This window comes from Idiotropiscis lumnitzeri, chromosome 5 (genome assembly GCF_059441095.1).
Source record: "Idiotropiscis lumnitzeri isolate Australia: NSW breed Sydney's pygmy pipehorse chromosome 5, RoL_Ilum_1.0, whole genome shotgun sequence".
In the NCBI taxonomy this organism is placed as follows: Eukaryota; Metazoa; Chordata; class Actinopteri; order Syngnathiformes; family Syngnathidae; genus Idiotropiscis; species Idiotropiscis lumnitzeri.
In genome coordinates this window covers 22395504-22415561 of record NC_142395.1, presented here as the reverse complement: position 1 = coordinate 22415561, position 20058 = coordinate 22395504, and the positions used below count along the sequence as shown (strand labels likewise).

General features: G+C 38.4%; 1 long non-coding RNA gene across 2 annotated transcripts; it reads left to right on the top strand.

Moving 5' to 3' along the window:
* Positions 1-7468: 7468 nt before the first annotated feature.
* Positions 7469-19374, top strand: LOC148337309 (uncharacterized). Of its 2 annotated transcripts, none has more exons than XR_015843098.1 (3): positions 7469-7574; positions 17318-17447; positions 18883-19374. It is a non-coding gene; the product is annotated as an uncharacterized LOC148337309 (long non-coding RNA). The 2 variants fall into 2 exon arrangements; XR_015843097.1 differs by lacking the exon at positions 7469-7574 and adding an exon at positions 14788-14888.
* The last annotated feature ends 684 nt before the right edge of the window (positions 19375-20058 follow it).

The window sequence follows — 20058 nt, the reverse complement described above, 5'->3', positions numbered from 1 at the left end:
CAACGCAAACAGCATCCCAAAAGGAGCTCAGGTGCCTCAATGTGAAAAATCAAAACTAACTCAACTAAGGCTTCACGTCTACTCCTCAAAGCCAATAAGTGAATGTTTTCAAAATAGCACTTGAAATATGTAGTCAACGCCAGTGCTAATCAAAGCAGCATAATATGCCAGAATAGATTTTCGATTAGTGATGGTGCTATAAGTAGAGGAACCCAAAAGTTGGACATTTGAAACCCACTCAGGACCATGAAAATTTGAGATAAAACTAAATACAAAAAAATTAACAAGACAACGAGGAGCACCTGGATAGGACACAAAGGGTTGGAGGGTGCTGATTGGTTCACACTGGGTCTTGGGTAAACGAACACAGGTGGACACAATGAACATGACGAGACACACCTAACACAAGGAAAAAACATGAAACTAAATACTGAACCAAAAACGACAAACACAGACTAGGACGGTCCTTAAACAATACACTACTCATAAAGTATTGATATGAATTAACAAATGATTAAAGAGCTTTTGTCACTTACACAAATGTTAGGGAGGATCATTTACATGTGAATATGCTGCTGTTCCTGCGAGAACTCTTTTCATGATAAAAGTAAAAAGCTAACCAAATTTATTATTTATTAAATATTTTTTTTAATTTATATCTACATAATATCATTCAAGATCTACTTATTTGCTTTTCTGTGAGGACATTAGTTTTAATGAATAATGCTGGTTCGTTTAACAAATTAAAAAGTCATTTTATGCAATTAATTAAGATTAAATGTAATTCATATTTATGTTAATTTATTATTTTGATTATTATTTATCATGTTCATTTTGTAATCTGTGTTAATTTATTACTGATGATTTTCTCATTTCACTGTTTTGAATGTGATGGCTAATTTGTTGTTCAAGAGTGTCTTTGGGAGTTTTTACATATGCTTCAGGAAAATGACGTAATGTAATTTGGTAAATGGCTAGTTACTGTCATGTGTTTTATTGGGGTAAAAAAATAAAAATAAACAAAAATCACAGAAAGTGTGGTTTTGCTATTGGTCCCTCCCAAAAAATAAAATTCCCCAAAAGTAATTGGTATATCAAAATGTTCTGATATCAGCCAGCATTGCGATGTAGGAGATCAGATTTGAATATAGCAATGATTTATTTATTTATTTTTTATTTTTTATTTTTGCCACAGTTCGGCTCTGTCTACAAGAGTGACCCATCCAACCCATTGATGGCGGGAAAAATGACGCAATTTTTTGTGCTGTCACACAATGATATGGCATCCAGCAATAAGACCATTTTTTGTTATGTCAGCACTTAACATGACATCAGATCTACAAGCTCCCAGTAAATCTTCATTTGGAGCTCGCTAAGATTTGAAGGAGAAAGTTCTACAGTTACATTTAACAAACAGCCGGACTTAGATTCCAACAGTTTGATCGGTGAAGGAGGAATTAATGATTGAAGGAATAGATTTGTTCATATATGACTGATTACATTTTTTGCATGCAAGGACATAAAGCGACAGCCATAAAGTGTGGACCAGATTACTGCTGTCTACATGTATGATATTGTCTTCATCAAGAAAGTACATGATATGTGAGCGACCGGGGTGCCATGTACCCCCGCCCTCATCCTACGTGTATTTGAATCAGCATAAAATAGTCCACAATTAATCTCAGAGGCAAACTAATCTTTCCTTTAATATAATTGATTCATGAACCCGCTCAAAACATGTTGTTTTTAATCTACCCCTCACCGGCTGAGCAGTCATAATAAAATGTGGATTAACTTGTAAACTGGATGATTTTTTTTTTCTCTCTTGAATCTTACGGCAGATCATGGCTCACCGTGGACAACAATAAATATGTATGCTAATTCACATCCTCATGAAGTATTAAAAAAAAACACCCGTGATATTACACATGCAAAATAGCCAACAAACTCATAAATGCATCCAGAGACAGTCACATTCAGTGCGCTCCTCAGGCAGTTTACAAATTGATGTCGTGGATAATAAATCCAGGCTGTTTTTTTTTTTCTAATTTTAAATTTGTATAACGCATTTGGTCTATTTCATCCCGGATTAAAAAAAAAAAAAAAAAAGATATATATATATATATATATATATATATATATATATATATATATATATATGACTTTATGCCACGAGACCATACAAACTGCAACACGCACCTTACAGTATTTAAATTCAGAAAAAAAATAAAACAGAATTTACGTACAATTTTTAAGGGCCCAAAAAAATTGTGAATAATCATAAAACGCTATGGAATAAGGATCCAAAATTATGAAAACGTCTCAAGTCAGGTTTCCTAAATTTGTTTTGTATGTTTATTTATTTATTTATTTTTATTTTTGTTGAATCAATATACTTAGAGTCAACATGGTAGATTAAATTTCATGCATTTGTGAATTCCTTTTTCTTTCAGTCCCGTTCCTCTAATGATGAGTTTTAGCAAACTCAAACAATGACATCATTTAAAGTTGCCTGAGAAGGCAGATTTTGAAGGTCATTCATTAATTCTTTTTATGATATTTTATTTACATCCGGGTAATTCATAAATTAAGAACTTGAGGTTCAACTATAGATTTGCTCTGAGTAGCAGTTACTATTTTTGATTGTGTAATAATCTTCTTCTTCTGTGTAGTGCTGCTAACCACTCACTGCTGTAAAAAAAATAAATAAATAAAAAAGACCACCTTTATTTTGTAGCAGGATGTAAAGATCTCATGGTCAACTTTGAGTACAGAGCAGTTTTCGTTTTTATGTGTAGTGAATATCACCGTACAGGATATGCGTCCGTTGAGTGGTGGAGGAATTTTTCTTCCTTTGGAATAACAGGAACCCACCGAACATTGGCAAGTCTTCAAGAAAACTCCAGTCCATTTGGAAATCTTTACTTCCTGTCCCAAACCCACAAGAACATATCAGACAGCCCACTATGCGCCCCGACTTTGAAACCCAGGCCCTGTAAATTCCCTCGTTAGTTTTTGCAATGACCCAAACTACGCAGGATAGCGATGCTAAACAAATAAATGTCTGGCTCGGTCCATGGGTGGAGGTATAAGACTTCAGGAAATGGTTTACTTTGGGGTCTGAGTGCTTCCAGGTTGTCTTTGCCTGTGAAGGATCAGTGAGTGTTGGAATGTGCAAATGGCGATGTGAAGTGTGGTTGTGATTTCGGATGGATTAATGGGCCGGACCACCGCATTCACTTTGGCTTCAAGCACCGCCTACGCAATCTACAGTAGATCAATTCACCGGACCACACCCTTGCGTCAAAGATTAGGGGTTGACCATAATGTGGTTGATGTTATCCACGTTTTCACCTGGGACCAAGAGAATTGGTGATTAATTTAATTATGGAATCGCTTTCAAATTTCTTTCACAAGTCTCTCTCGAAGAATATCCTGGGTAGATTTGGCTTCTGGAGCAGTAGATCCCCAAACAATGCTATTATTATTTGTGCTCAGTGTAGATCAAAGTCTATCCATCCATCCATTATCCATACCGCTTCTCCTCAGGGGGTCGCGGGGGGGTGCTGGAGCCTATCCCAGCTGTCTTCGGGCAGTAGGACACCCTGAATTAGTTCCCAGCCAATCGCAGTGCACTCATCGACAAACAACCATCCACGCTCACACTCATGCCGAGCGGCAATTTTGAGTGTTTTGGAATGCGGGAGGAAACCGGAGCACCCGAAGAAAACCCACGGAGGCACGGGTAGAACACGCAAACTCCACACAGGAAGGCCTGAGCTGGAATCGAAGCCACGAACTCCGCATTGTGAGGCCAACGTGCTAACCAGTCGACCACCGTGCCGCCGTAGATCAAAGTATTTTTTTAATTATATATGCAGTCAGATCAATGAGAATGACTGCATGATAAAAAAATATTTTCATATTTCATATTTTCAGTGATGCAAATGGCACTAGTTTCAAAGAATGACCCATTAACTATTTTGATTAAATACTCTAAACCAATTTCAGCAAACCAATAAGTACATCATGTATTTATAGCATAAGGCCCTGTCAGCAATAGCAAATTGAGTCAAATGGGTCCAAATATTGGCATAGTAGCAACACAAAATTTAGTCTGCATCAAAATTGCGCAATAATGTATGCATTGTCATCTTAATACTAATAGATGCTCATAACAATTTCTGGCATTCAAAATGGGTTACTGTCAAATTGTGTTGGTTCGACTGCAGAATTACAGGCATGAACAATTATAATTATGATGTTATTCTAAGCACTTAACACTAAGAAGTGTTAAAAATGACTAAAAGGGCTGCCGACACTGTTTCCCTTATGTATTCATATTCACCCCCCCTTTCCCTCCAGTCCACTCTTGCACACACACACACACACACACACACACACCTACACACACACCCCCCCACACACACACACATACACGGACAGAAAGTAAAAGGGGACTTGAAAGACCTGTTTCAGGTGTTTGAACTCATCATTACCAACTCCAGCCTGGGGATCTGCTCCACTTGACAGCCTTGTTGATAGATTGTAATTGTGCAGTGGCAATTGATTGACTGGCCCTCACTTGGTGGAATATGCATTTATTGGAGGTTACAGGTAAAGGGAACAGCAGTAATGACTTTCCTCCGTGTCCTTTGGCAAATGACCCTGGCAAAACAGCCCCCGCTTTTACAAGCTCTGATGGACACTTTACAATATTCAAGGAAGGGCAGGATATTTTTGCGTTTCACTCTGAGATGGAACTGCTGACAAAGCAACGAAAAAAAATAAATAAAATAAAATAAACGTTCTGTTTCCCTTTTAATCAAATTTCAATTATTCCTACGGTGGAGAGGAAACACTCGTTTTGGTTGTCTATGAGTTCGTTATTTTCTTCCAGTAGCTGCAGGTAATTAATCATCCTTACGTTTTAAAACATCTCCTCGCTCCGTTCTCTCAGTCAGTACTTTGTCGCCTCGGTGTGTGAGTGATTACCACCGAAATAAATATATGACATATTCCAAAGTGCGGGAAATACACATATGGCGCCGTCTTTGAAACTGCAGCACATTTGAAGCAAGAGGCGGAAAAGAAGAAAGTGATGTTATAAATGGCGAGTGACTTGCAATGTTCAGGTGCAGCTAACGAAGTTGTAGAAAAGGAAATGTACGGTAGCGGGTCAACTGTTTGTTTTTTTTTTCTTTTTTAACAAGCCAAGAGCGTATATAGAGGGGAAAAACACTTTACTTGCCAAAGCAGTTTGGAGCAACCATGAAATAGAGGCTGCATGGGCATTCACTTGGTTCTTCTAACCCACTTTTTCTTTTTTTTTCTTGGCATTACATCTCTTGGTTTTGTATGTGACAGTATACTTCGATCCATATAGGTAAAGATTGCAAGTTAAGGACTTTGGATTGGTTTGGAGCAAATTAATTGGACTATAAGTCAATTTTAAAGTGTTACTTTTCAAAAATACAATTTTACCTCTGCTTATTATTTTTAAAGGAACCTAAAGGTGTTCTGTCCTCAATTCATTTTAACAGTCACCCAACTTCTATTCTTTGCAGACCTGCCACGCTGTGTCCATTTGAGGTGACAGATTTATTTCGGCCGATTTCCCGATAATCGGGCTTTATTTGAGTACCCTGTCGATCCCTGCTGATTAAAATTAGCAAATGCTGGATTTGTAAGATTATCTCTTGGCATGTGCAGGTCAACTCAATGTGCTTTACATAATTAAAAGTACAATATTTAAAAGCATTTACAAAGAAAATACTTAAAGAAATCTAAAAACAAAGTGTAGAAATAAAACGCACCTGAAGAAACTTGTTGGCAACTTAATGAATTTGTGTGCAGCATAACAGCCAAATGCTGCTTCGCCGTGTTTATTTGGAACTTTTTGATCGGAGTCCCAAGACCGCAACAACATGGGTTTCTATTCCATGAGCTTTTCTTTAAAGAATTCAGATAATCAATAATTCACAGATTTATTTCCCAGAAGGAGAAATTTATAATCGGTTCTATAGCTGACTCATAGCCAATGTGAAGCCTTTAGGACCGGAGAAATATGTCCTTATCTCTTCTGCGGTGTCAAAATCCAAGCTGCAGCATTCCGAATAAGCTGCAGCTGTTTGATGCTCTTTTGATCGCGCTCATACAATAATCAAGTTGAGTCGGAGATAAAAGGATGGTTTGATTGGAGCGTGCATCATTTCAGTCTGGATCGGATTTTCAGTCGGCAAAAGGCTGTTTTTGTAACTGATTTGATTGATCTGATCAGCACGCAAAGCAAGATTTCAGTCTTGGCCTTTGGTTTTCAAAGAAACAGACTCCCAGGGCCCTTTTTCGAAAGAATGGCGTTCATGCGCTCGGCATAAAAACGGGTAGAACGGATCGCCAATATCCCAATGGAACAATCTTCACCCAACTCACGAGATCCAGAAAAACATGAAAAAAGTATGTTTTTTGTTGAATGTTTTTCGCCATGAAAAGCTATTCCTGAGGGGTTCATCATCAAGTATAACAACACTACGAACATACGAACGAACATGATGTGTTGTCTACGATGAGTTTGAGCAGGGCTGACCATGATCCCTGATTAAAATTATAATAACACTGCCATGTAAATGGTGTCTGGTTATTGTATTAAGCCTCGGCCTCCTGCTCTGTTTACTGGTCCCAGAGGAGGATGGGCATTGAGTACTAATTGGTTCCACAGCGAACCATAACACACACCCCACCTTAAGTCTGCCCGCCTTGATTTTTTTTTTTTTACTGGAATCTTTAACGAGTGTTTTGCAAACTAAATAAAGGGGTTGATAAGAGGTCGGGTAGGCAATTGATGTGGTTACTAAGTGGTAAATTTGCATTCTTTGAGAATATTCAGCAAGGGGAGAGAGTTGTTAAATTGGACAGTGTTGGGGGAATTATGGTCATAAATGAAAACATAAACCTTGAACGCATTTATTAAGGGTTGGATGTTGGTCTTAATTTGGCAAATGTTACAGTTTTAGAGTTTGTTTTTTGTCAATTTGAGTGTTTCATACTGTGTATATGTCACGATATATCACATCAAAGTTAATTCTAAATTAAGGTTGCTGAGAAAACAAATATTACATAAAAAAATTAAAAAAGGATGGAGAACAAAAGATTACATTTTATATTTTTTTTTATAGGTTTTACAATGATTTAATTAAAAAAATAATTCTAAAAAGGGTTCAACTTTAACTCACTCAATCAATCATTTAATTCTTTTTCACATATTAAAAAAAAAATCATAAACCAGAATTTTAACCTCGGAAAAAAATTCCATAGTACACAACCCCATTTTCCATTCAATTAATATTGACATTTTCATGAATGTTCAATTAATGATTGGTGAAGAAACATTGTGAAAAAAAGATGTCCAAACACTGACACAGCACTAAAGAACAATCGTGTGCACAGCTGGAGCAATTGCAGTTGTGATGTGCAGCAGCTGTGCTCCCACACAATGTCAGCTTGTCTTTATGAGATCAGCGAATGGAAAGACATGCACGTGCATTGGTCAATTTTGCATCATGTTCTATTTAAAGGTAAGGTTTGGTTACTTTGCAACACAAGGTATTGCCTTTTTGATTAAATGACATCCTAAAAGGTGTGGAGACGGAAGAACTACTACAAGATGAAAAAGAAAAATTTAAGTCCATTAATTTTATTCCAAATGAAAAGGAACATTAAGAATGACAAATGATCCACAAATTGAACATGATAAGCTTCTCTATTTTGGCTGCTTCTCACTCCTCAGGTGATTCTTTGCTCCTTTTGTCATTTGAGGAGCCAACAGCCAAATCCCTGTCAGGGGTGAGTGAGTGATTCCCATACAGAATTCCGTCCCCTGAGGCAAATTTGCAAAAAAAAAAATATACATGTAAATCTGGGAGATCATTTTCCTCCGATGTCTCCCTGGGGGAAATTCTGTCATCTTATCTTATCTTATCTTATCACAAGCATGGAAGTGTGATAGTTTTAAAAATGTACAGTGATCATGCACGACATGCTGTAAATGATTGACTGTCGCGTGTGTTCACTTCTTTTTCGTAGCTTGACATGAAATATATAATAAGTCATTTGAAATGAGTGCAAGTAAATCTTTCTGATGTTACGCAGGTGCGCTTGTACGTTCTTCACTGTGCACCGTCAGTAGTCACGACTCAGTGTGCTGTAGGAGGGGCCTAGCGCAAAAAAAAAAAAAAAATCCAAGTTATTCCTTACTGCTACTTTAAAAGAGAACATGGGGACACGTTAGCAAGTGGCGTAATGGGACATTCGAAGTAAAAAAAAAACAAAGCGGTCACATTACGAGGTACAGTACAGCCTCCTTAGTGCCGCAGCCTGTGAGATTTGATAATTTTCGACCCACTTGTGTATTGTTTAATCAGCAGCGTTATCATCACCGCAAGTCCTCCTCCCCTCCACACCAAAAGTGCTGAAGCAGGTGAATTACTAGCCAGAACTTCACGGTCCTCTGGTGCATCTGTCAATTGTGCTACTCGGCTGAATCCACAACCCCTCGGTAACCTTTTATGACCACCTCGACCGCAATATTGCCCCTAAAAATACATGTACCTTGCAAACGCAGCTCTACCATCGGTATTTATTTTGGATGCCTCGTATATTGAAAGCTAATTCTGAAATTAATTCTGTTTATTGCTTTGGCGGGGCTGTGATGTGAGACCATGTTGGTGGTTGGCGAATCATTCGGGGCAATAGCCTTATCTAATGGGGCTATAATGCAGGCTTGATTGGCTCGATCTGTTGGGGGAAATGATGCCCCCCCCCCCTCCGCGGGCCCTTAGGCCACCACCTCAGGTTCATTTCTGAGAATGTGTTGCATAATTTCCGCTAGTTTTGCATCGCTGACCCACAGGATGATGTCTTTATTGCAGTTGGCTGCTGATTTGACAACGCAGATCATCACGTGTGTTCTGATCCTTAAAATCCTCCCCCTGCGTCTAATGGAAAAAAATGGACAGTTATCTTGTAATTCATATATGCTTGTCACTAGTGTATTAGAAAGCTACTCAGGCAGACATGATCAGGGGGGGAAAAGGCAGGAAAATTCCAACTGTGTCAAGTGATGTTCCATCGACAGTGCACTTAACCCACGAGCGGTGTAGATAAACATGAAATGGCTCCTTTATTTCATTTTGTTTTATTCCTTTATTCGCGCACGCTGCTCTCGGAGGAGCGCTGGCATCGATTGCTGATTTAATGAAAGCGGTCCTTCCTCTCCACCATTCCTCACTCCTCCTCCTCCAGGTCTGCTTAAAATGCCTTCCGTTAATCAGATTTCTGTTAAAAGCCGTAAATAGAATCAGAGCCGTGGTGGTGAGACAAATTCTCTCTCAATCTTCCGCAAAAAAGTCTTCATTCTGTTATCTTTTTATGCGTGCGATTTGTGTTTATTGTGGTCACAGTGGAATTCCCCTTTTAAATGTTACAAAAGAAATTAAATGAAAGGTGGCATTTGCTCCGTTAACAGTTACTCTATTTGTAATGAGAACAATTCCAATATTAATTTAGTAGCACTTGTATTTAAGCTCAATTTTTTAGCATCTTAAAAAAATGTGAATTTCTGCATGTTGCTGTTTTTTTCGGTTAAAGCATAATTAATGTAATCCATAGATACGCGTGCAAAAATAATTTAATTTTAATTTTTAGATAAGACACTGTTTTCTTTCCAGTATGTAAGCAGCTCATCCATTATTATTTTTTTTTTATTTTCATAGGACTAATCATCACATCGTTTCTGATGAATAGCCAGGCAAAATGACCATGCACTACATTACAAAAACGCTTAATTAGCAAGCGCTTCCTCAATCAAGTATCTAAATTACATTTGTACAGTCCAGTGATTACTGGCCGAGGCGGATTCTTGAGCTGCATAGAATAGGCAAGGCCAATAAATGGTCCCATCGAATGAGTGACCACTCAGTGAATGAATCATGTCCTAATAATTAAATTGTATGGCATAGTAGAGTGTTAAGTTTAGTGGATGAGCATTGAGCTGCTCTGACTTCTCAATTGGCTTTTAAAGAAATTAAGGGATGGATTTGGACAATAATTACTCTTTTCCGGATCATTTATTCCATCCAACACCACCACTCTTCTCTTGCAGAGCCACTACAGACTTTAATCACTTTGAAACACTCACATGTGTCTGAATCAGTCAGTCACTTAGGAACTGTAACTTGATAACTTCAACAACAAATGTCACAGACAAAAGTCTTTTTTTTTTTTTTTTTATCGTCTATATCATGGGTGGGTAAACTTTTTGATTGGCGGGCCACAATGGGTTCTAAAATGTGACAGAGGGGCCGGACCAGAAGCAGATGGATGGAATGTTTTGGTAACCTCACCTAAAAAAAAAAAAATACATTTAATTTTAAATGAAAGTGAACAAAAGCATTACAACAATACATGTCTTTGAAAAACCACAGTATTTAGAAAATAAAACATTAAAAAGGCGTATTCATTTATTTTTTATCAGGTTCGGCGGGCCGGATTAAAAAATTTAACGGGACGCAGGTGGCCCCCGGGCCGTAGTTTGCCCACGCCTGCTCTATATAGTACATATATTATGTTACTTAAAATGTAAAAACAATCTCAACCAAGGAGGTTGTGTTTTCATTGTTTGTTGGCAGGATTGAGAAAAACCTACTTAATTGATTTCCACAAAACTCTGTACGGAGCTGCGGGGCAGGAGCCAAGGAAAGAACATTCCATTTTGGTGAGGATCCAGGATATTCTCAGTGAATAATACATTAATCTTAATTATAAAATCCAAAAAGGAGGATGGTATCTGTGAATGTGTACAATTTGTTGGTGATCAGTCCTTGGTGAGGTTTGTGCTCAACTCATAGTCAATTAATGTAAAGCTTTTGTCTTTTGCTCTTCTCATAATTTCTGCTCTTCAATTTTTTATTGATTTGATGGAATTTCCCTGTCAATCAGTGGAACATAAGCCATAAGCCACCGAAGACTAACTTCTCTGTTGAGTGGTAGATTTCCCAAACACTCTGCAGTCCGAAATTACTCATGAAGACTTCTTGGTGAAAAAAAAAAAAAAACAGCTCCTTCCACTTCTCAATACAGTACATATCATCAAAAAATGGGCTTCCTGAAGTCAAGCAGTCTTATGATAGACGAGCACTTCTTAGCACGAGGCCACTGTATTGTGCATGCTGTGAAGTTTATTTTATAGTGTCCATGATAGATGTTGTTTAGAGCGATTTAAGCGGCCCTTATGCTGGTGTCAGCATCTGACCCCTCTGCAGTGATAAAGCTATCAGTAAGAGAGAGCCCAACCAGAAGTGAAATATTGGAGGGAGGGACAAGTGTGCCAGATAAACTCCTGCATACTGGGCACCCGCCAATTGTGGGATGGGAAAGCATTCACTCTTATCTGCATAAAACTTGGGGATTCGGGGGGGGGGGGCAGTTAAATATCCTCCAGAGATGAATTAAAATGAGGTGCACAGTATTTCAAAAAGAGGACTAAGCATAAACCAAGTCCTCATCATGTACCCAGCTGAGGTAAATGTGTAACGCAGAATGGTTGTTGCTAATTTAATAGTAGCAAATGTGTCACAGGTTGTGTGCACAAATACAAATGTTGCCTCATTAATATAAAAAAAATTATACATAGACTGTACATACATTGAACATAGAGTATGATACTGAATGTGGTATGGAAAATAAAAGAAAAAAGTTCATCTCAACGTTAGAGGTGTATTTTTCTCCCAAAATGCACCGTTATATATACCACACATCGAATTTGAGCAGAGGATGAAAACTGTAAAGGCGATATATAAGCGCAAGTGGTCTTACCAACCCAGTGGGACAAAAAGTCGACCAACTCAATCTCTCCTGCAAGCTCTATAATATAGACACTGCCCCAAATGAGTAGTTGGTGTTGTTGTGTGAAATTGAGACTTATTGGTTGTAATCAGGAAATGCGACAGGCCGACTTCTCCTCGGGGGTGGGGGGGGGCAGGTCACCTCTAATCCCCTAACCTCTTCCCTGTTCTCATACACTGTTTTATTTCACATTTCTGTCCACCCCCACAAGACTTGTCATTTGTCAAGCAACTGACTGATCACTGGATACACTGGTCGACCAAATCTCCTGCTACGTGACTTTATTGCGTGTCTTCATCACAACCATCAATACTGCTGGGAGATATATCAAGACACTTTTACACTTTGTCCGCACATGGAAACACTTATTACGTACTGTAAATATAGTGGCAGAATGGCAGTTTACTTTACTTGCGATTACGAGGCATTCGTTTACCGGCCTTTATTCACGTGAGGGCCAAAATGCTACCTTCTACTGCCCCCACCCGCACCTCTCATTTGGCAAAATTTTCATGAGCTTCATTCATCTTGGAGTCATTTCAAAATTGAACCTCATGCATATCAGGCTTCAATAATGGGTTTCACAAAAAGAAGAGCACGGGTGGGAAAGATCATTTACAATGGAAATGGTTTGATTTGACTTTTCATTAGAATTTAGCAGAATGTTGTAACATTAATATGAAGAATTTGGCAGCATTTGTTGCTGTTGATTTCTTATATAAAAATAATAATAATTCAAAACACAAAAATCTCAAACCAATTGTGTCTTTAAAAATATATGATTTAATGGAAATTTTGTGGTGAGACTACAAACCATTTTTGGCAATAAATACATGGAATTATCTATTTCATTTTCTGCGCAGCATTTAAACATTTGTGCAACTCTAACCGTAAAAAAAAACAAACAAAAAAAAACTGATGAAAAAAACTGAAAATCAGATGGTGGCAATATATTGAATAGTCATACGGAATCTGTTTTTTCAAAGAATCGTGATGGTTGGAGGTACACAAAAGACTGTCCAAGTTACATATGTGATAAAATGCTTAATATATTGTAAGAATAACAACAAAACCTGCATGCATACCTTCATATGTTGCATTTGTAGCAAAAAATATATATAATTTAAATTTTTTCAAAGCAAGTGCTGCTCGTCCATCAGCAATGACTAATTAAGAGTTCCAAAATGGTGGAAATTTCAATTGAACACACGGAAAGAATCTCAAATGACGGAACAAGTCAGCAAACACGTAGAAAGTGTGTTGCTTAGTAAGGCCAAATTAAACATGAGGGAGGTGCCAGTCTCACCACATGCCTTCTCAATGTCAAAGGATCACTGCACTGGAGGAAGTCACTGTTGACACACTAATTATAGCTGAATTATTCATATGTACTTGCACCTTTAAAATGAGCGTAATGTGGCAAGTTGAACTCTGGACAAACTCGTGAGGAGCCTTTGTTTTTATTGGACAATAAGCACCTATTCCTATTCGGGTCACATTTTCAGAGACACAATTGGTGCAATTAGGCTGTCAAGACTATAGAATACTGATTAATAACAATAACAATTTGAATTCAACTAAAAGGGAAGTGATCAGCATAGAAAGTGCTATTACTTTGCCAGGATAATGTGTGTGGTTTTGTGAGGTTGACGGAGTCTCATAATATTTACAGTACTCGTGCGCCCTCTACCGGACAGTTTGCCTTTGGCCTGCTCCTCTAACGGCGCACTTATCGCTTGCTCCATTTGGAATATTTCTTTAGATTGCATTGAGGAGTAGAAAATATGGAATGTCTGGAACGCTCTGTAATATTTAATTTTCTAGTAGTTTATAGCCGGTGTGCTGTAAATGAGAATGAGCGAAACAAAATATGTGGATTCCCATTGAGCAAGTCAGGGTGTCGCTGGACATTCTGTAGGAAATCTGCTTGTCGGTGTCTGTTGAGCATGTAAATAAATAATTATAAATCAAAAGTTGGTCCCCTCTTCATTTTATTAATATTGGACCATCTTTGAGCGGGGAGGCTTAGACTCAGTATTTTGTAAGACAATATTGCCATCTAGTGAAACAAACTGCAATTTCTTCAGTCAGTCTGTCATTATCATGAGAAAGACCGGAGACTAAGTGGACTGAAATAATTCCTGCACTGCACGTACAGGTTTACAGATTGTGGAAGATTGTTTGCATGAAGCTGTAATATATTAATAATATTAATAATTTCTTTGAACTTAAGGCTGTTTTGTTTGTTAATTTTATTTAAATTTCTAAACGTATCACCACTGTATTTGTTTAAAGGATTGCTAGTGAGTATAGCCCAAGTGAGTAAACATTTCTTGACACTTACCGAATATTGTATGCTCTAGTTGGGAACTTGGTATTCCTACGTATTATTCTGGAAAAAAATCTGGATACGAATACATGAGACTTTTTACTAGTTGTCCGCGATAGACCAAAATGGGTCAGCGATAGTGACGTGGTGAAGGTTATGATTGGAGTCGGATATATAAAAATGTAAACCAAAAATAGAAACTTAGCCTAATGGAATATTTCATTTGCGACCCGGTTTGGTGTTCATCACGATCACAATTGAATTTTTGAAAGCTTTTAATTATGCTTCAATTACTTCAATACTTCTCAAAATGTGATCAACGAGATTTCAAGCAAAGAATATTCAAAAAGCTCAAGTTCAATGTTGTTTTTGCTGACATTTTTAATTTAATTCAAAGAGCACTTGCCCTTACTTGTGTATTTAATATTTTATGGAACTCTCAGTTATAAAATCACCGAAGTGTCCAGTAGATTATGCAATAATATGATGAGAGGATTAAACATTTACTTGGTTTCACCCTGTCAGAGATGCCATTTCCAAAAAGTGACCCAGTAACAAAAATTAGTTTATCCATGATCATTTGTCTCTACTCCAATGGATCACCTCTTATGCGCTGGCAAAGTACAAAGACGTTATCTCAAGATCTTCCTTCATTGTCGTAAGTATAGCGTGTTCAGCCATTCCTGTTCGAGATACCTAGGTCTTCCGGTCATGCTAGCACGGCAGCTCTTTATTACTCTGCTAAACCACAGCATGCACCAACATGACGATGTTGCGTCCTCGTAACAGGAACAGCAGCAAAAGCAAAACAAAACATCCAAGATTCGAACAGCCAAACTTTCGGTCTCAGGACAACGCGCTCTACAGCTGCCCATCTTATTGTTGCTGGTAGGCTAGCGTTCCTGTTCCAGTTTTGCTAGTTGAAGCCTAGCTAGCATTGCTTGTCTAATGCGCTCCGCTGTGGCTTTAGCTTCCTGTTCTATTGCTGGTGCTTTAAGCCGAGCTTCCTGTTCTATAAATGTTGCTTTAAGCTTAGCTTCCGGTTCCACTGCTCCAGGTTTCAAGCTCCTGGATGATGAACAACCGAGAGCTTGCCGTCGGACTTTTAGACTTTCTAGACGATGTCAAGATGAGAAATATTTTCATTGGCTTCATTTGCTTATTTCGCGTTATTCAAACATCACCTCGAGCAGTAACCTTGAAGTTTTTAACTTTTGGGCCATACCATGTCCGTTCGTGTTGTCTATGATCTCTTCTGATTTTGTCACAATAGTCCTTTAACGGTTGTATTCAGCTGTTGAAATTCCATTGACATCCTCAAACTCAACAGTCAATTTACCGTGAACGATGTCCACATTGCAATCTACGTCCATTAATTCAACCATTTGGCCTTTTTCCGAGGTTTGGGGTTGACTTAACCACTTGTTCCAACACAGCTTTCTTTTTAGGTTCCACTTGTTGAGATTCATTTATTGATCTGCCATTGTAGCTGAATCCTTTTTCAGTCTTCATAATGTAAGATTGAAGCCTTGTTAGCCGTAGTTCGCTCCACAGCAACAATACGGTGCATCCAGTCATGTAGACCCTTGTTTCCCTTGCGACGAATATAACGGGAATGAGTTGAACCGCTTCCTTTCGGAGCAAGGCGTTTGTGTTCGCACCCACAACGGCAAAAAAGCTGATTTTCAGTCATTTGGATTGTCGACCACAGAAATGTGTGAGAATGTTTTTTGTTTTCTAAGCAGGCTGTTTCGCCACAATTAATGTGAATAAATCTCGTTGCACACTTGAGTACAATGACAATAAAGGGATTTCTATTCTATTCTATTCTAAAACAATTCCACTCAGACCTAATCAACCCAATTAGTTACATTTACAAGATGTAATTAATTGCATGGCATCTTTCAACACCTAATTTTTTATCCAAAGAATGATGAATCTAAATTCCCCAGCCGTATATGAAGACAATCTTATTTGGCAAGCCAACGCAGCGGGGAAGAAAAATTATCTTTTACGGAGATGACACATGGTTGCACCTATTCTCTGAACAATTCATGGAGTATGATGGTGCTTTCCTTTTTGTCTGATTTCTCTGAGGTAAATTTGTCGCTAATAATTAGCTACCATTGGTAAAAAAGTAACATAACATTTGTGACCAACAAATAACAGTCAAAATACACCAGAATCCAAAACAATACGCAATTAGCCGTTATAATTAAAAAAAATTAAGAACATGTAACAAGTTTCGTCAATTTTATATATATGCTGCCATATCAATTACATGGAAAAAAAAGTTCTCACAAATGAGAGAGAATCACAGTCAGCAATATAACACAAAGTAATAATGGCTTGTAAAATGATGATGTATTACTTATATCCTACCCAATTAGTTATTAAGACATCTAATTTAGTCAGAGTAAACTGCTTTATAATATAGTAGTTATCTGTATTAAAAAATGTTTTTATAAGTAATTCAGGATGTTCTCAGGGGAAGTGTCATATGGTGTTCCACAAGGTTCTGGTTTGGGGTCCTTGCTGTTTTTGTTGTACTTGCTGTCCCTAGGTTCCATCCGACGAAAACATGGAATTTTCTTCCATTGCTATGCGGATTTCAGTCAGATCTAGGTCCACCTGAGCAAAAAAAGACGCTCTCTCCTTGAGACCACTTTTGTCCTGTCTCGAGGAATCAAATTCTGGATATTACTTAATTTCTTGAATTTCAACGAAAAGAAGACAGAAGTTATGGTGTTCGGTCCAAGTGGCCCTTCTACTTTCAACCCTGTTGACCTTGGCCCTCTGGCATCTTATCTATCGGCCAACAGTCCCAAATTTGGGTTTTAAATTGGACATTGATTTTAATTGGATAAGACTGTCGCTGTTCTGCTGTTCGTCTGGTATTTATTGTATATGTGTTTATGTGTTTTGTTCTAATTCCCTGGTATTTTATATTACACCATATGGAAAGTGCTTAGTTAAAGCTCCAGCTGTTGTGAAATGTGCAATAAAAATAAAGTTGTATTGTATCATTATGTTTAATCTTGGGGCTTTAATTGGTTCATGACATTTGGTGTTTTCCATTTTTGTAAGGAGGCAGGGGGATCTTTTCCTGATCTGCCGGTTATAGGCGGGGACTATGGAATGTTACAGTCCGGTAGCTCCTCAGAAGCAGAAGTCAATACGCCCCTGGTGCTCAAAAGCCCCACCTTCAAACGAAAAGGTAAACAAATCGAGCTTGGTGCTGCAACTCTCTATTGCTGTAGATATTTTACCTCCCAGGTCTGCTCCCAAAGAAAGTCTAAAGAAAAATCCCTGATGAGTAGCCTAGAGTATGATGACGACATTGTGTGAGTCAAAAGCATCCATGCAATATTTTATTACAGCAATAACCCAACATTTTAATTGACATATTAGTCACACTGACACCGTTTTGTTGAAAAAAATTAAAAATGTGCTATTGTACCAGACCTTTCTCCTAACGAAAGAATCCCGGGCCTGCAAAGCCAAAGCTACTGTATCCGCGCTGTTCCTAAATTGGCCCCAGGCCTTGTCATGGTGCAGGGACTTGTGCTAATACTTACTGTGCTTCAGTGAATGGAAGCGTACAAGCTCATAAAAATCAAGAAAATGGATTGGTTGCCTATGTTGTGGCGTGAACCTCGGAAAGTCTGGCAACATTCCAGTGCACACAGCGTTGTGTGTTGTGCATTCATCCATGAGACAAGCAACTCTCAAATAAAATATCTGCAAGGAGTGCAAATTTTGAAAAAAAAAAAATGTCATTATTAGAAAACTGCTATTTGGAGGGTCCCCAAAAACAAATAACGGGAAACGCTGATGCACAAAAATTGCTTTATTTGTTTTAATCATAACAGCATTTTATGTATGATGATGAGTAATTAGAAGTCATTTTTATTTTTTTTATTTTTTTTTGCATTTCTGCCCGTCATTTCAAGTGTGTGCAAAGCCACCTGCTCAAAGACAAGTTTCCGGACTATAGTAATGGTAAATTTGAAAACCTGTGGCTTAAATTGGACGGGTGCTGTGGGCGGGGTCGAGTAGCTAAAGTGGAACCTCCATGTCCAGACACAACATTGGGTGTACTTTGGATTCCTGAAACAAGTAAAAGATAATATTCCTGTCGATACTTTCTGTCAAGGATGAAGAAGACGCATACAATTGTGGAATTCTGATAGCAGGTATCCTGCTGTTTGGAGCTGGCAGTTTCCTAATCGATCGCAAAATTTTAAAAGAAGCGGGCAGCTTTATTGGATTTGTGCAAACTGTAAAAAGTAAGAATTTGAGTAGAGGACAACTACTTTTTGACTGTAGTCTCGCGAGGAACTTTGTGATTACCATTTCTAATATGCAAATCAGATGGGCACTCCAGTAATTTCTCTGTGAAGTTGCTTTGAAAAGAGTTTCTCAGCTGCATGTACGGTATCTCTGTCTTGAATAAACATCAATTATTCTCTGAGGTCTCTGGACTTTGGATTAGACTTTGGTGGGTTCAACCAATTTTGTTGGCACACATTTATCTAATGCACACATTAATCTACAAGCAAATGATTCAGTTTGCCATCATATGCCAAAGTCATAAAACACAGCTTCAAATCAGTACCATAAAATATTCTGGGTTTTTTTTTCTGATCCAGATCCAGGATTTGAAGAATATCGTCTGGCAGAGAATGCACATGGCAAATGGATGAAGCACTACCTGGAGGTTTTGAGGTTTTGGACTATATGGGCAAGACGGTCCTGAAACAGTGTTTGGACGCTCAGGAAACAGCTGGGCAAGTACGACATGTAGTCCATGATTGCTGGACAGGCAGGACACAGCAGGTGAGGCTGAGGGAAACCACCTCATCCACGCAATGTGGCACACACAAACACCATCAACACCAGCCTGGGCTTGACATTGACAGGTAAACTGCAAGATCTCACCTTGCGGATGACATAGTCATCTGTTGTGAGAATCCAGATACAGAGCACCCGGGCCAAATATTCCTGGGACTATGTGAGAGAAGCCGGGAACGGCATAAGGGGCTGCAAATCTGCACACCCCACCAAAGGCCAGGAAATGTGGTGCCCAAAGCCATCTCATTAGGAGACCCACTCAGGCACTCAAGACAGCAAAGTGCCTTGGAAAACCTATCTTGTAAATTGCTACTGTACAAATAAAATCCACCTGACTTGGCAATTTTTGAGGCTATAAATAAAGTGTGTGTTTTTTGGGGGGAGGATGCCCCTTTTTCAGCATCAGCACGAACAATGAGTGCAGGCCTACAAGTAGGACAAGAATCGCATTGACTTACGAAGGTTCAAAGATATTTGGAAAGTTCTCTGTTCAACCATAAAGATCAACTTGATCGTATTAACAGATTGCCAGTTTTACAATTTGCTCGACTGATCACAAATAAACCACGCAAAACGTGATTTCCCCATAAATCAAATGAGTGCAATTACGGTGGTCATTTTATTAGCACATTACATAGTTCACTACATGATTTCTGATTGAAATTCACAATTTCACCATTTGATCATTAATCTTGAACGACACAAAAAAAGTAGCAACGTGGGCCCACCTACGGAGAACACACCCAGACTGTGTGCACAATAGATGTGATTTATTTCACTACCCTAGAGAGGGAATGTCTTGAAACATAACCACAGGAATCCAATCTGTCCTCCAGAGAAGTCCAAACACGTGGGCGGAATACTGCTGCCCAAGTGTGAAGCCCAGTGACAAGGGGCAAGAAGTGAACGGGGGAGTAGCCTATTTAATCCCAGAGAGGGATGGTATGAATGTAAATAGGCTTGACGATAATAAT